Here is a 14,725-nt window from a genome sequence, read left to right as displayed (position 1 = left end):
CTTCATCTATTATTCTCTTATGAAAGAAGACAGAGATGCTCACACACAGCGCTGTGTGAGACCCAAGGCAGACAGACAGACAAGTGTCTTGATAAGATCAGCATAATTGGCACATTCATCTGTCTTCTGTTAATGAAGTGCTTTGTGGCTGAGAGAGCAACAGTAAAGAGCTGTGATGTTTACTGTTGGTTTTGCCTGCAATTTGGGTTTTATTAAAAAGTCTCAGCAATAATAGAAATAGATAGAACAAATACCTTTTGAAAGGAGTTATTACCAAATTGCCTGCCCTAGACAAAATCCAACAAATTTAAACAGAACCAATAAATCTGTGTCAAAATAAAATGTTGTTAAAAAACAACTATTTCATATTATACCACAAATGTACCATGGTTTAAAACAACAGTGTGGACATTTTTACAGAATCCAAATCACTACACTAGAGTTGTGGACTTTTGTGTGTTTTTTTGGACCTTTGGTGTGATGCTCCATTTTTCAGAGTCACATATTGATTAATTTTGTGTTTGTAAATTCATTTCAAAAATAGGTAATTTTACTGAATATATCTGACTTGGTAAATATTGGTTAGTTCGAGTAGTCCTTGCACTATCCAAAGACAGCCATTTAGGTAATTGTTAATTGTTAATAATGTAGCACAATTGTATAAATCATGCATAAGTTGTCAATTTCAATACGAGTATGCCAATATCAATAGTTGTTAACGTAACATCTGAAAACAACACCTAAAGACTGAGAATTACAAAGACAGACAGGAATCACTAACTGCCACAAATGTTTTTATCTTTGACAGTATGGAAGAGACACACACCTAAAAGGTCTGCATATGGTCTGCTGATACCAGCTAATAACTAATAATTAGTCTTGGCACACACTGAATGATTGGTCAGTAACATCTGTAGGTTTAGACAATATGCAAACTCAAACATTTATACAAAAACAGAAATTATTATATGCTCTTGTTGTAAAAACACATGTATAGGAGAGCACTTCAATCTGCGCTAAATACAACAACCACAAATGTAGATGTCAGGATTTCAGATGTCATGGAATCATGGAGAAAAAAATTAATGAGTATTTCTAATTTTCCAGATAGCATCTTAAGCTGAAAAAGTTCTGACAGGACCAATAGGCCCACACCCTCCCTAAACCAGCTATACCTGTCAGAAGTGAATTACATCAGTAGAATGTATAGAGAAAAGGAAAAACATCAGTGATTCTTTTCAAACTTCATGCAGTGTATGTCAGCTCCCTTTTTTATTTTAGTCCTGTTGTTTGGAATTTCTACCTACAAAAGTAGAAAAGCATAGAATAGCATGTTGAGCCAATATACACTTCAATATTTGTTTACTTGTCGCAACCATATCATCATCACAATATTGAACAATGTTATTATATCCTGAGTGGGCAGATAAAGTCATTAAGTGGGTGCTGTGTAAATGTCTTTAGAAGATCCTGGATCCCTTAAGATTCCTTAAGACCCCTGGATCAGCATCAACTGACCCAGACTGAAACAGAGCCAAACAAACTTAGTCCAACCAGTGATCAAGACTAAATCACATGCATATTTACTTTCTCAGTCATTAAGTGTGTGCCCAGCTTAAGTCTCTCATGGCACATTTCACCCCCAGGATCCAGCACCCACACAGACTCGATGTGAGGAGCAGCAGTAAGAAGATGAGAGGGGACAGCAGCAACATAAAAAGGGATGATAACATACCATATAGCAGGCAAGCAAGAATAAAGACTTCACACATTTGATTAGAAAAATGTCCATATCTGACTTATCTGCCCTGAAAAAATAACTCAGACCAGGAAGATTCATCAAACAGATCAAGAGATAACAACACAGAAGGCTGCTGAAGTGCATCTTAAGGTGATGAACCACTGGTAAAAGGACAGAGAAATGATGTCTCTCTGAGGCTTTTCTGTAAAGTAACAATAGTAAATTGAAAGGAACACATTAGTATAACCCCAAATTCCGTGTACCTGTATCTGAACCACAACCTCACTAATATAATTTGCAAACAAAGAAAGAAACTGTGCTAGTGTAAAGGAAACGAGAGTTTATGTTACAAAGAAAAGTAGAACAGGTAAATATTTCTGCCTGCTTAGCGCAGTTTCTTTTCTCCTACTGTATATAAATCTGTGCATTATCTGATGGATGATGTAGTCACTAATGGGAGCTGGATATGTCCACATTTAACTGTCTTCCTAACGATAAGTAATGGCCATAGCTTAGCTAACACAATTAACACTGGCGCAGGGGAACATAAAATTCCCCCAGAATGAAGTATTATGTAAATTATTAATTACCACACAGACGATTGCAATCATGTTCAGTTGCCCATTGGCAGTCAAATAAATGTAAATGATTTGGAGACAGAGAAAGGAAAACAGTGAACATAATACTGACACAGTGGAAATGTGAGAGAAATTTAACAAATACCACCTGCTCCTACGCAATTTATAGAAACAATTTGCATTAGTAATTTAACCTCAAAAAACAGGATCTTATCCAGACTGCATGGAAACAAATTCCAATGGGGAAGTATGAACACAGAGTTTACATATTAATATTTCTGCCCTCATTCACAACCACAGCGTAGTAACCTGCCTTTAATTTAAAATGCAACTGCATGATTTCTTCACATTCTCAATCTAAACTAAAGGAGGGATGCATTTTTGATAAGCAGCAGTTTCCACAAATTTGGTTCTGTATTTACACTTGTTCAACTTGTCTTCTCATTGTTGTGCATTTATGCACATGCATGTGTGTAAGAAAGAGACAGAGTGAGTAATAAACAGCTGGCGAGGGGTAAAACCAAAGACAGAGAAAGTCCTGTGCATCCAGGAAGAGAAAGGAGGACAGAAAGAGAAAGTGATCTCTCAGATTCTGTGTCTCAGCTTAATGACATCGGATCCACAAGGGAGAGAGCCAAGCGCTGTGCAAGATATGATGAATCCAAAGAACGATAACCTTAAGACTCCCCACTCGCAGCCTACACACACAGTCATGAAGAAAACCAGGAGAAATTAACTGCTCAGCTCCTCTGTTTAGGGCACTGTTTCTCTTTTCCACTGCTTCTGCCTTTTTTTGTCACTCTATCATTTTCTTTCTGTTCTCTGGTCCAGTGCTGTATCCTGTACATTACCACAGCTGACAATATAGTGTCAATACCTAACACTGAATTCCCCAATCTGCTCCCCTGCTGTGAGTGTGGACAATACGTCTGGCTGACTCTGACAAATTAAACCACATCAATATATGGCAATAACCTTCACTGGATGACATGAAGGGAAAAGGGGGTGGGGGTTTGGGGGTAGCGTGTTATTACTGAAAGTGTAACAGAGGCGCATACTGATGGACGATGGGACATATCCACCATGGCACCATATTTCCAAATCAGGTACTGTACAGCACGAGAATTTATGGAGTGCACAGACGGTATTCTGTCATCATGTCTCATAATGAGTCAGTACAGGTGAAACAGGAAACACAGGATAGCAGTTAAGCTTATTAACAATTTAGCAATGTGTCCCTGATAAGACTGATTACTTGTCACCAAAATAGACAATCTTAAGGCTGCAGCTTATTCAGAATGTAGCAGCCAAAGTCCTGACAAGAACATGCAAATATGAACATATCACTATTTTAAATCTCTGCAGTGGCTCCAGGTAAGAGAATTAATTTCTAAATTCTGCCGCTGGTTTGGCAACACTGTATATTTCTGACCTGCTGACTGAAGTCCTGCATCTTATTCAGGGTACAGTTAGAAGATGACTCACAGATGAGCTGAGGAGACTGACTGGTTTATAGTCAGAGTGAACTATGTTGTGAGTGGTTGCTTAAGTTCTTCTTATTTAAATAAAGTACAACATGAGAACAGTCAATGTTTTTCCATTATTAAAACAAAGCTTACAACCTTCCTGCTTTCTCAGGGAACATTACTCGGCCTTTGTTTCTGGGACAAATTAAACTTAGTAAACACATCATCAGGCTGTTCATGCACGATGGAGAATTCTTCCTCTGTTGTTCTTGCTGAGGTTTTTTTTTTTTTTTTTTACATTAAAGGGTGGATCAAAAATCTCCTGAAAAGGGAGATTTTGTCCTTATACAACTGGAGAGTCTAAGAATAGGGCATGTTGAGCATGTTATAAAGTCCACTGAGGCATTAGTACTTTGTATCAGGTGATGTTATTGTGATTTGACGTGATTCTATATGTTGATCAATATGCTTTTATGCTGATAGGAAGCACCTTAAATTGTCATTGTATATAAAGAAAACACTATACAAATGAAACACATTTTACCATTTCTCTGAACATTTGTTAATCTCATAGATTTGAACAACATACTTTTACTGCCATCCCTGAACTGAAGAGGCCTGTAAATATGACCTTGTCATCTTACCATAGTTGGGAATTTCATATACTTTTATTAAATTAAGTATACAAAATCTATTTCTGTTAAAAAGTAAGAGTCTATCACTGTTAGCGCTAAAGCCCGCAAATATTTATCCAAACTTATTAACATTGTGCAAAAGAAGTCATTTACCTTATACAGTAAGTTGTTTTCCTAATCAGTAAACTTGCAGCCTTCCCATGTCAGTTGTAACAGTGTGTCATGCAATGGTATCAACCCCTTCAATTCATTTTCTAAACAGCTTTTACAATGACTTTATTAAATTACTCAAGTGGCTGTGATTTGGACACATTTCACCTGTAACAACAAATATCTTCTGCAACACACAAAGATGCACCACGCACGCACACATTTAAACACACAAAGCAGCAAGAAGGGGTCGTTAAGCAGCTATTGTTGTGTTCCTCCCTGCACAGCATGATAAGGGTTTGAATGATACTGAGTTTCCCCAGTTAATCACCTGGCAAGATGACTCCAAATGCACACTCTTGAAAGTGATGCACAAACTGAAGAAAACCAGCACAAACACAAAGGCAAATAAACGTACATCTGTGCACAAGCTAAGACCCAGCTCTTGCACACGCTGCCACAAGCGGAATGCACCTGCCCATCCACACACAACGTCCGCCACTGCTCCACACAAGCGCAAGTCAACTCACCTGCTCCGAGTGATCAGCTGAAAGCTTTAAAATTGGCCCTGGGTGATCTTCCTCCTCGCTCTCTTTCTCTCCCTGTGCCTACTCTCTCTCCCTCTATGGCAGCATTCAGACGTCCTACGGGTCGCTCACCCTTCCTGTGTGGCTTGGCGTAAACGCATCGATCTCTTCAAGTCAAGTGGTACGTGGTCTTGCTGTTTCCACGAGACTCAGATGTGCTCTCTACTCTCTGCCGCTCACTCTGCCTCACACAGCTGCAGAGAGAAATATGAGGACAGGCAACGTGGTTGAGTCCTGTTCCCCTCTCCCTCTCTCTCTCTTTCTCTCCCCCCTCTCTCCCTCTCCCTCTCTTTCTCTCCCTCTCTCTCTCAGGATGTCAGCCGGTGTGATGCTCACACCTACTATCTCTTTACTCTTTCTTGCTCAACTGAGCTGCATGGTACCTGCATGTCATTTTTGCTGCTTCTCCACTAATTCCTCTGTCTTTCTATCTCTCTCGCGCTCCCTTTCTTATTATTGATCTGTGTATCTGTGTCTTTGCTATTGCAGCCTCTAGTGGCTGTTCCTCTATATGCTGCTCAAAGAGTCAGAACCACATTTTACTCACAAAGAATATGAAACTGTGCTGTGAATTTTGTCCAGGATTTGAGATAGAATCAACTTATTACTGTAGGCCTGCATCATTATTTTGAGTATCTGTTTCAATTTTAATGAAGCTCTTCATCTTAGTTTTGAAGAAACAATCAGTTGTTTAGTTTATAAAGTGTCTGATACGTTACCAATGTGCAGGCTGACATCTTAAACTGGTTTGGTCCTACCATTAAGTAAAAAGCTGTTGATATTTTATTTAGAATTATAGTAACAGCAACAATCAAATGTTTGCCATTTTTACTTGATATAAGTTTTTCTTGGCAAATGAGAATAAAACTAGTACTTAAATAGTTGTTGTCAACTTTATCAATCCAATGAATCTGCATGTATTTATAAATCATCATAAACATTTGCTGCTTCCCGCTGTTGAACAAAATATTTGTTTCTTTCTGACATTAACCTTATTTCACATTAACTTAACTACATTGTTAAGTGCTTAACATTCTGAGTAACAATAGTGGTAAAGCCTATAAACATATAAAACTTGTCAATACTAAAGATGCAAAGTGGACACATTATTAAATATTGATGCAAATAGAAGGCTATTAAAAAAAGCCTCATAACGAAAGGTGTTATGACAATATTGATGAAGAATGCAGCAAATGCGTTTGTAGTGAGTCTGTGTCAGTCTGCGTGTGAGTCTGCTTAGCTTAAGTATCCACTGACCCTGCTAACGTTAGATAACTTTAGACAGGTTAGCCTTAACTAGCACATTCAGCAGGGCTTATCTGAATTAAATATTACAGAAGAGGGGCTATACCACAGTTTTACAAATACTAATGGCTTTACAAAGAGTCAAGTCAAAGTTATATTGTTATGCAAAAAGAAACAAGTTAGCCCGTTGCCGAAGTGCTAACATTAGCATGTGCCTAAAGGTGACCTGGGTTAACGTGCTAACTTTAGCCTAATTATTTCACTAAATGAAAGTTTAGTGAAACTTCATTTAACTAAAAATTAAGTTTTTTTTTTTAAAACTTACCAAAGGCAAAGGAGACATCTTAGCTTCCCTGCAAAGTAACAAAAACACAAAATTGTGTGAGTAATGACGGTCAAATAAATCCATACGTATATGAAGATGATGCACCAGTTCTGTCCTGCTGCTCAGCGTCACCCCCGGTGGCTTGAAGCCCCATTACAAGCGCCTGGATCTGGACGTGCAGTACGGCAGCTGCTGCCAACCAGGTGATTTATTACCCCAGTGGCAGATAAATAATATCATAACAATGGTTACGTATTGTAATAATCTATCGTAATCGTAATCTATGACTACGTTGCGCAGCCAGAGGGCAAGCAACATAGGAAATAGAACTGCATTCATGATGCCAGTGGTTGCTCGGGAAGCAACAGCAGGAACATTCTAGCTCAGTCGGTAAGGCAGTCGTCCAAGGGCCACAGGGTCAAGTTCGATCCCCGGTCCCAAGAATACAAGTGTCTCTGGGCGAGACACTGAACCCCTAACGGCCCATTCCCCTCCCCAGCTGTGCAGTGCCGGTCCAAGCCCGGTAGAAATTGGGGAGGGTTGCGTCAGGAAGGGCATCCGGTGTAAAAACTGTGCCAAATCAACATGCAGACAATGATTGGCTGTCGCGACCCTGAACTCACGGGATAAGCCGAAAGGACAAAAATAAAAAATAAATAAAAAATACGTTGATTCATTGAAAATTAATTATATGATAACAAATCAACATGTAATGGTGGAATTTTCCTATTTCAAAGTTTAATAAGTCATGATAAAAATGGTGTTCCTGATATACACTTCTTGGTAGTATATGCTTTGGTACCCCTTGAAAAATGCATTATGATATGCTCTAATAAATTGGACTTTAGGAAGATTGTGGAAAATGTGCTGTTGCATCAGACACCGTGTTGAATTATAGACTTTAAGACACCTTGAAATGTTGCAAAAGTGTTGTGCAATCGCTCAATAAAATAAATTATGTTTGAATTCCATTTAGCTGCTTCATTTTCAGTGTCCAGATGCATGCTGTCCTACTCTCACACTGTCACATCTTACTGGGATACTTAACTCAAGCCATCGTTAATTTTATTAGTGACACCTTAATGCTTTCAGTACAAATTAAATTATCGGCCGTGAAGAAGGTCTATTCACTTTCCAACCTCTGCACATTGTGAAAGGTTATATTTTGAAGGCAACTGGGTACAGGGCACTTTTCAGGCTCAGTGGTATATACTATATAATACCATATTTATTAAATAATGTTAAATGTACTGTATGATAACAGACAAAAACCACTGGAATTTGTCCTGCTCTCCAGACACCACATCAAACTGTAGTACTGCATTATTTGTTACACTTGTACCATCCATCCATTATCTGTAACTACTTTTCCTGTTTAGGGTCGCGAGAGGGCTGGAGCCTATTCTAGCTGTCATGGGGCAATAGGTGGGCTTCATGCTCGTACACCCTGGACAGATCGCCAGTCTGTCCCAGGCCCAACACAGAGAGACAATCACAGTCAGACAACCAGTCACACTCACTTACAGGCAATTTAGAGCCACCAGTTAACCTAACAATTACCCAGAGAAAACCCACATAAGGATGGAGAGAACCTGCAAACTCCACACAGAAAGGCCAGAGTCTGCAATGGACACAAACCCAGAGATATCACTCAAAATATCACTATGCAACAATAACAGTAACTTTGTTGTATTATTGTTGCCTTGTTACATTGTTACATTGTATTATTTTTAAAGTGTTTTACGTATATTCTCTCATAATGTGTTAAATCAAATCTCAACATTTACTTGTAGTTTCACTGCATGCAAAAACCTACACTGGAGGTTTAAAAAGAAAAACTTTTTTTTTTTTTTAAATTAAATTCAGTTTGGCTTGTTCTCTTTCAGCCATTCCCCCTAAACATTGTTTTATGACTTCACAGTTACTACAGCATATTTAATCCTGTTTTGATTTTATATTACTGGATCATAGTTTGAGTGCTGATTTGTTGTCTGCTCCATTTATATGAAATTCTTTGTTTTGCCAATAGAGATGAAACAGTTCCTAAGTTTCCAAATGAATTAATTGATGTGATGTGTACTTTGGTTATTGATGTTGCCAAAATCAGCATGGTTAGTCAGTTAGTATAGAATGTCATCTTTAAAGTAACACAGTGTGGGAGTTTGGTGAACTGAGATCAATATTTGTTCTTTTTAAAAATTCATCTTGATACATTTAAAAACATCCTGTTTGCTAAGTTTTGCACAAATTGCAATGCAATTGCAACATTTTCAGTAAGACTCTCGTTCTTAAGCCAGCATTTAATGTTATAAATCTTTCTGTACCAACCTTGGCTGAGGAATTTCTCAAACAGTATAGTGTTTTCTGATGATATCTCAGATCAAATGACAAACACAGAGGTACTTGTATAAATACTGCAGAAGCTGAATTTTGCAGCAGCTTATGTCTTAGGCTATAAAGCAGTGCTACTGATAATCAACTTACTGTACACGTGTACAAAAAGTTTTACTCATAATCAGGTCATAAAGTTATATTGTAAAAACATAAAAATAAAGTTGTCACACTGTGAAAAATGAAGTACTGTAGTTGATTGACTAATTCACTAATGGGCTTCCAAAAAAAAGATTTTCGTGGGTGTACGAAATTTAAAGGCCAAGCTTTGTTTTGCATAAGTGAAGGGAATATTTGCAGGGAATTGTAGCTGTGCAAGAAATAGTCTCAAACTGAAATGTTTCTCGTTTGTTTGTTGATGTTTTTTTCAGGTTATGATAAAGAAAGGAGCCAGAAGGAATGGTGATGCTTTATTTTTTGGAAGTGACACTTGTGTATGCATGCACACACAAAACTCATGCTTACAGTCATCAAAACGACACAAGTCAAAGCATATTCACAGTGCAGAAGATGAACCAAACATACCTCAGGCTTTCCAAAAACACAAGACAGATAATTGAAAGTTTGTGTGAGGTCAGTAAGGCGGCTGCCTCGATGGAGATCTATAGGGTGCCATTAGCCAGAATAGAAGGAGAACCCAAAGCTGCCTGTCACAGCTGATGAACAGACTTTGAAAGAGATCACTCACCAGTGTACAGAGAGCTCGTCAGAGTGAGCTAATAAGAAATGCTTGGCAAGAAAAAGCCAGGAAAAGATAAACACAGTTATACACAAGTGTGACAGAATTCAAAGTCTTTACTTGTTGTTACAACAGCACACACACACACACACATATATATATATATATATATTTATATGTGTGTGTGTGTGTGTGTGTGTGTGTGTGTGTATATATATATATATGTGTGTGTGTGTGTGTGTGTATGTATGTATGTATGTATATGAGGATAAACTTTTATGCTGACAATGGAAGCTATAGAAAGACTTGAAACATTCTCTTTGCACATCATACTCTGTGCACATACTCTTTGCACGTAGTTGCAAAGACAAAACCAGGTTTAGCATATCTACTGTTAAAGAGGACATTTACTTATATTTATTCCTACTTATTTTTACTCAGGGGATCCTAATTTGCATAATATTCAAATCATTTTCCATGCACCGTTTCCCAATATGAAGTAAATTTTTCACATATACATAAATAATGAGTAAAGGAGAGTTGCTTGTCCGGGGATCAAACAACCAATGAATTAAAAGTTATGTAGCTGTCTCATTGTAATCTGAACATCTGAAGGATGCACAGACTACAAATCACATGCAATATTTACTTCAGTTACTTATTCAAGATTTATTTCTACATTTAGTCTACATTCAATCAGGTTGCAGAAGGATGTTGAAATTGCAGATCTGCAGGCAACGTATCTTTGCATTGTGAGTTGTCAGCTGATCTTTAGCTTGCATAGGTTGTTCAGCATGGCATTGAAGCAAAGGTAAGAGTTCATCATTAACGCTGCAAGGCTTTCTCTGCTTATGGTCATATTATGATGTGATGGGACAGCAAAAAATGGTTGTCAAACATTTTAGGGGGAATCCCAACTGCATCAGCTACGCTACTAAAATGTTCTTGTACAAAACAGACTAACACAAATTGCCAGACCTGGCTTGTTTACACCACCATGTCTTTTCGGTTATAGTTTAGTATCACACAAAGATCTCAAATTTTATAAGTTACTCAAATTATTTAACTAGGTATACAAATCCACCTCAAACTTGTGTGGGCAAACAACTGCATTGATTGATGATGAAGCTGGATACAGTGTGCCGATGTTGTCGGTGGCTTCACCCTGTGAAAACTGAGAAGATGCTCAGCATGCAGAGTCCTAAATAGCCCAGTCCAAATCCTACTCCCAGTTGCGGATCAAATGTGCACTTTCTAATGTAATATTAATGTTTTTGGTGGAATAAAAAAGCCTAGGAATAAAAAAAAAAATATGTTTTTGCCATGTGCACAGACATACAGCCATGAACACTAACCCCATCTGAGAAACTTGATCAGGGTATTACACTAGCTATAGTACTGAGAAGTGTCATTATAATGTATTTTGTGGTCTTCTCAGGTCACAAATGGCAATCATGATTTCCAAATGCTGATTATTTTAAACAGCTATTTCCATGCAAAACACAATAAACAAGCTGTACTGTGCAGACCTCAGCACTCCAGTGGGTTTCCAATTTATTTTCTTGCATGAAACATAATGGAAGAATAAATGTGATGTCAATGACATTTTTCATTCTGTATGGTCATTCATTGTCATTTATGGGCCAGAGAAAGTGGACTATTTCATGAAAATTTGATGGTTGAGAGTGATTTCAATCACATGTAGACAACCATTGCCTGTTTTTCTTTGCCCCCCTCTGCACCCAATACTCTCCTTCCTACTATGTCTTCAAACAAGACTAAAGAGGTCTTATTCTTTATTTATGCCAGGACATATCTTCTAGCGCAAAGCCCCAGGCAATGCTGTCTGTATTTACTTGAGATTGGAAGTGATTCCAAACTAAATGAGGCTTTTAATCCTATTTTATCAACAACTTGGTAACCTTTAGTAGTGTAAGCCCTGTTTTGCTTCTGTGTGAAAAGTCAGCATGCTGCCTTTATTCTGAGTGAATAACAACACTAAGCTATAGTCAGGAAAGCTAATTCCATTTCTGAACCACAATATGATTCAAGAGAAAACCATTCTTCCCAGGAAATGCAGCAACAATAGCCTGTACTGAAAGAAGACCTTGGTTTATCATAAAACAGCGACGAGGGCACTACGAAAGTGATATTCAGTACTGTCCCTCTAATCACATTGTACTGTGTATGTATGTAGGAAGATTTAATTGATGAAATGTGTATTTCATCCTGTGGAAGACACATTTCATCAATTAAATATTCCCATTGTTTAACATTAACACTATAGATAGAAAGTAGAGTGTTTTGGTAGGTATACACTAAATTACATTCTGGGTGGATGGTTTGGTTTTACTCCATCATAACACAACCTACACATAACACATACACAAGAGTAAGAAATCAAAGGATAACTGTAATAAACTGCACAGATCTATCAAATTAAATGAGAATGCACAAAACACAAATCATAAGCAAAACACAAGAAACTGCAGAGCTAATAACACACGATTAAGCTGCTAGTAGTCTCCAAATTGTCAGATGGGCAAATAGCCTCAGAAATGCTTGCAACCACAACTGTCCAAAGCTGGATTAGGACGGCTGTGTCCAACAATCCAACAGTTCCACTTGATAAAGTAATTGGCTAGTTGTAGGAAGTTTCAGAATGCAACATTATAATCGGTTTGTCTATGTGGGGAAAAAAAACCACACCATATTTACAGCTCAGTGTCACCATCCTCTGCATATTGACCAGCTATGTGACTATTCAAAACTCCATTGGGCACTGTGAATGTACTATACTGGTACTGTATGCACTGCGTGTTGTGCCTTTTAAGTAGCTGTAGAGATATTTTGGTGCATATGGGAACTCTTTGATCTACTGGTGTCACTGATTACCAAAGTCATTAGGAACCATTCCCTGGGCAGCAGCAGGCGTATATGTGTACCAACTGACATAGCATTCATCATATAACTGACAGAACATTTAAGTGTGTAAAAAAAATGCCATCCTCTTTGTGAATCAGCAAAGCTGTGGACATATGTTATCTGAATCCATCCTGTGGTTGTTGAGACAGCTCAGTATGGATGAAGAGGCACCATCTGCAAGGCTAAAACACAAACATTTTTTTTAAAAGTATTGCTATATTGGTACTTTCAATCATTATAACAGGTCTGCTCTGCATCTACTACATTAAAGCTTCACTCACAGTTGTGTCATGTAGATAATTAGAATTATATAAGTGTTTGTTTTTTGCATTGTAAAACAAATTGTAGTGGATTTGCCCACCTTCCTGGACAGTTTTTATGATCAACCCACTGCAGGGCAGACAGATGATCAGGACTGTCAGATGGATGGGCATCAATTTATGACACAAAATGAGGACTGAGCATTTGAGCAATTTCAGAAGAATGTTTTAGAAATGGGAACATGGTTTGAACATCTGTCATATGAGTTTAATTGCCCAGGGAAAACATCCAGGCTTCTCCAAATGAAAGAGGAAACATTCATTTCTTTACCTAATTAAAGATGAAAACGTTCTTTCTTTCTTCTAATTAAAGAACCACTAAGTTGGCCAACTGAAGTAATCCCAGGTGCCAAAACGACTCTCCACACTTCATTTTGCTTCTTTTTAGGGCCATGGCAGAACCAGGAGAGGGGTCTCACAATGATTATTTGTCAGCACTAAAAAGGGGGTTGGGAGGTGGTGGCAACATCACCAAGGTACTTTGATGTCGATGCAGCATATTTTTATTTAAGAAAAGTAAGAAAGAAGAGGAGATAAACTGAGTCCCGATAAGCACGTTTATAAGGAAAAGAGTATTTCCCTACAAACAGCAAGGTCAAGTGATAATCAGACAATGTAAATGACTTCACAACTAATTATTATCACATGGTTATATCTGACAATTCACACAAAAATATGGTTGTGCACATATGTATAAAACGTCACACATATTTCCTAGCACTTTTAATGAGGCCATCATAAAAACGGACTATATGGCATTTCAAATCAGTACACACAACAATGAATTGCTTATTATGCCCTAATGTGGTTGTAAGCAGATAGAATAAATGTATAGCTTCTTTTTTGAACCTTTAATGGTGTAAAAACAAACAATGGATGAGTAATAACACAGTATATACAGTTATATAGATAGATTCATACACCATTCATGAGTACTTCACAGTTTCTGACAAATACATGAATAAACACTTAAAAAAAGAAACAGCAATGATAAAAAATAAAATTATTGAGCACACTAAATATATTTTGTTTAGTGGGAGTAAGTGGTGACCGAAGGACTCAGAAGAAAAAAGAAAATATTGAGAATCAAAAACGCTTGGTGTTTATTTTAGGCGCATCAGATCAAGCAGGATGAGAGTTTACATATAATGATGCTAATCATGTGAATGTACTGTAATTTAGAGTCTGCAGTGGCATGATGATGAAACTAATTTGCATGTGCAATTAAGTGAATGTGACCTCAGGATCACTAATGCTGCATCAAAAACACACCCTGTTTTTTCAGTGCTCATTTCCAGTTCCTCTCTTTCTCACACACATAAATTTCACAAACACATGCATATTCACATACACAAAACTATGAATATAAACAGCTAATTTAAGATGTGTTTAACCTGTTTTTGTTTTTTTCAGAAACTGTATACTATACACTTTGCTCAGTGACATTTAAACTGTATTTGACTGGCCTTCAATCTAAAATGACCCTTTGATATTTATGCAGCTGATTAATCAGTTGTCAGACATATTATATTACTTTATTTTCATCACACTTTAACTTTACCTAATAGTCATTTAAAGTCCAAATGAAAAATTAAATGCATTTAAAAAACTCCTAACAATATAAAGACACTTCACAAGTATTGAAGTTAATCTGAAGTTAATCTTTGCATTTACTTTACATAG

The 14,725-nt window shown here is 37.4% G+C and overlaps 1 protein-coding gene across 5 annotated transcripts in view; it reads right to left on the bottom strand.

The window, feature by feature from the left end:
- The window catches only part of tnr (tenascin R (restrictin, janusin)), a 172,454-nt gene extending 167,042 nt beyond the window's left edge, over positions 1 to 5,412 (bottom strand). For all 5 annotated transcript variants that reach the window (XM_067475086.1, XM_067475085.1, XM_067475089.1 and 2 more), the window contains exon 1: positions 5,101 to 5,412. The gene's annotated coding sequence lies outside the window, so the exon portion shown is untranslated. The remainder of the gene's footprint in view (positions 1 to 5,100) is intronic.
- Between the last annotated feature and the right edge of the window lie 9,313 nt (positions 5,413 to 14,725).

The sequence above is a fragment of the Channa argus genome, chromosome 14, assembly GCF_033026475.1.
Source record: "Channa argus isolate prfri chromosome 14, Channa argus male v1.0, whole genome shotgun sequence".
Classification (NCBI taxonomy): Eukaryota; Metazoa; Chordata; class Actinopteri; order Anabantiformes; family Channidae; genus Channa; species Channa argus.
Note: the sequence above shows the minus strand (reverse complement) of the source record. Positions and strands in the feature narration are given on the sequence as shown.